We start from the raw sequence: 2534 nt of genomic DNA, 5'->3' as shown, positions 1-2534 counted from the left end.
GGGATCAATGTGACCGAGGTGTCCTGCCGGGTGATCAATGTGACCGAGGTGTCCTGCCGGGTGATCAATGTGACCGAGGTGTCCTGCCGGGTGATCAATGTGACCGAGGTGTCCTGCCGGGTGATCAATGTGACCGAGGTGTCCTGCCGGGTGATCAATGTGACCGAGGTGTCCTGCCGGGTGATCAATGTGACCGAGGTGTCCTGCCGGGTGATCAATGTGACCGAGGTGTCCTGCCGGGTGATCAATGTGACCGAGGTGTCCTGCCGGGTGATCAATGTGACCGAGGTGTCCTGCCGGGTGATCAATGTGACCGAGGTGTCCTGCCGGGTGATCAATGTGACCGAGGTGTCCTGCCGGGTGATCAATGTGACCGAGGTGTCCTGCCGGGTGATCAATGTGACCGAGGTGTCCTGCCGGGTGATCAATGTGACCGAGGTGTCCTGCCGGGTGATCAATGTGACCGAGGTGTCCTGCCGGGTGATCAATGTGACCGAGGTGTCCTGCCGGGTGATCAATGTGACCGAGGTGTCCTGCCGGGTGATCAATGTGACCGAGGTGTCCTGCCGGGTGATCAATGTGACCGAGGTGTCCTGCCGGGTGATCAATGTGACCGAGGTGTCCTGCCGGGTGATCAATGTGACCGAGGTGTCCTGCCGGGTGATCAATGTGACCGAGGTGTCCTGCCGGGTGATCAATGTGACCGAGGTGTCCTGCCGGGTGATCAATGTGACCGAGGTGTCCTGCCGGGTGATCAATGTGACCGAGGTGTCCTGCCGGGTGATCAATGTGACCGAGGTGTCCTGCCGGGTGATCAATGTGACCGAGGTGTCCTGCCGGGAGCAGGTATAACGTGAGTTTTGTATGCTATCCCAGAACTTGATAAAGTGTTATACAAGAAACCTTGTGTGTACAGATATAACGTAGAAACCACTACAAGATAAGACATTGATGTATAATGGTCTAAGCAGACAAGACTTTGATGTATACTGGTCTAACCAAATAAGACATTGATGTATAATGGTCTAACCAGATAAGACATTGATGTATAATGGTCTAACCAGATAAGACATTGATGTATACTGGTCTAACCAGACAAGACATTGATGTATAATGGTCTAACCAGACAAGACATTGATGTATACTAGTCTAACCAGATAAAACATTGTTGTATAATGGTCTAACCAGACAAGACATTGATGTATACTGGTCTAACCAGATAAGACATTGATGTATAATGGTCTAACCAGATAAGACATTGATGTATACTGGTCTAACCAGATAAGACATTGATGTATACTGGTCTAACCAGATAAGACATTGATGTATACTGGTCTAACCAGATAAGACATTGATGTATACTGGTCTAACCAGATAAGACATTGATGTATAATGGTCTAACCAGATAAGACATTGATGTATACTGGTCTAACCAGATAAGACATTGATGTATACTGGTCTAACCAGATAAGACATTGATGTATACTGGTCTAACCAGATAAGACATTGATGTATACTGGTCTAACCAGATAAGACATTGATGTATACTGGTCTAACCAGATAAGACATTGATGTATACTGGTCTAACCAGATAAGACATTGATGTATACTGGTCTAACCAGATAAGACATTGATGTATACTGGTCTAACCAGATAAGACATTGATGTATACTGGTCTAACCAGATAAGACATTGATGTATACTGGTCTAACCAGATAAGACATTGATGTATACTGGTCTAACCAGATAAGACATTGATGTATACTGGTCTAACCAGATAAGACATTGATGTATACTGGTCTAACCAGATAAGACATTGATGTATACTGGTCTAACCAGATAAGACATTGATGTATACTGGTCTAACCAGATAAGACATTGATGTATACTGGTCTAACCAGATAAGACATTGATGTATACTAGTCTAACCAGATAAAACATTGTTGTATAATGGTCTAACCAGATAAGACATTGATGTATACTGGTCTAACCAGACAAGACATTGATGTATACTGGTCTAACCAGACAAGACATTGATGTATACTGGTCTAACCAGACAAGACATTGATGTATACTGGTCTAACCAGACAAGACATTGATGTATACTGGTCTAACCAGACAAGACATTGATGTATACTGGTCTAACCAGACAAGACATTGATGTATACTGGTCTAACCAGACAAGACATTGATGTATACTGGTCTAACCAGACAAGACATTGATGTATACTGGTCTAACCAGACAAGACATTGATGTATACTGGTCTAACCAGACAAGACATTGATGTATACTGGTCTAACCAGACAAGACATTGATGTATACTGGTCTAACCAGACAAGACATTGATGTATACTGGTCTAACCAGACAAGACATTGATGTATACTGGTCTAACCAGACAAGACATTGATGTATACTGGTCTAACCAGACAAGACATTGATGTATACTGGTCTAACCAGACAAGACATTGATGTATACTGGTCTAACCAGACAAGACATTGATGTATACTGGTCTAACCAGACAAGACATTGAT

Source organism: Mizuhopecten yessoensis, unplaced genomic scaffold (genome assembly GCF_002113885.1).
Source record: "Mizuhopecten yessoensis strain PY_sf001 unplaced genomic scaffold, ASM211388v2 scaffold3051, whole genome shotgun sequence".
NCBI lineage: Eukaryota > Metazoa > Mollusca > Bivalvia > Pectinida > Pectinidae > Mizuhopecten > Mizuhopecten yessoensis.
The sequence above is the reverse complement of the archived record's forward strand: the minus strand, read 5'-3'. Positions refer to the sequence as shown.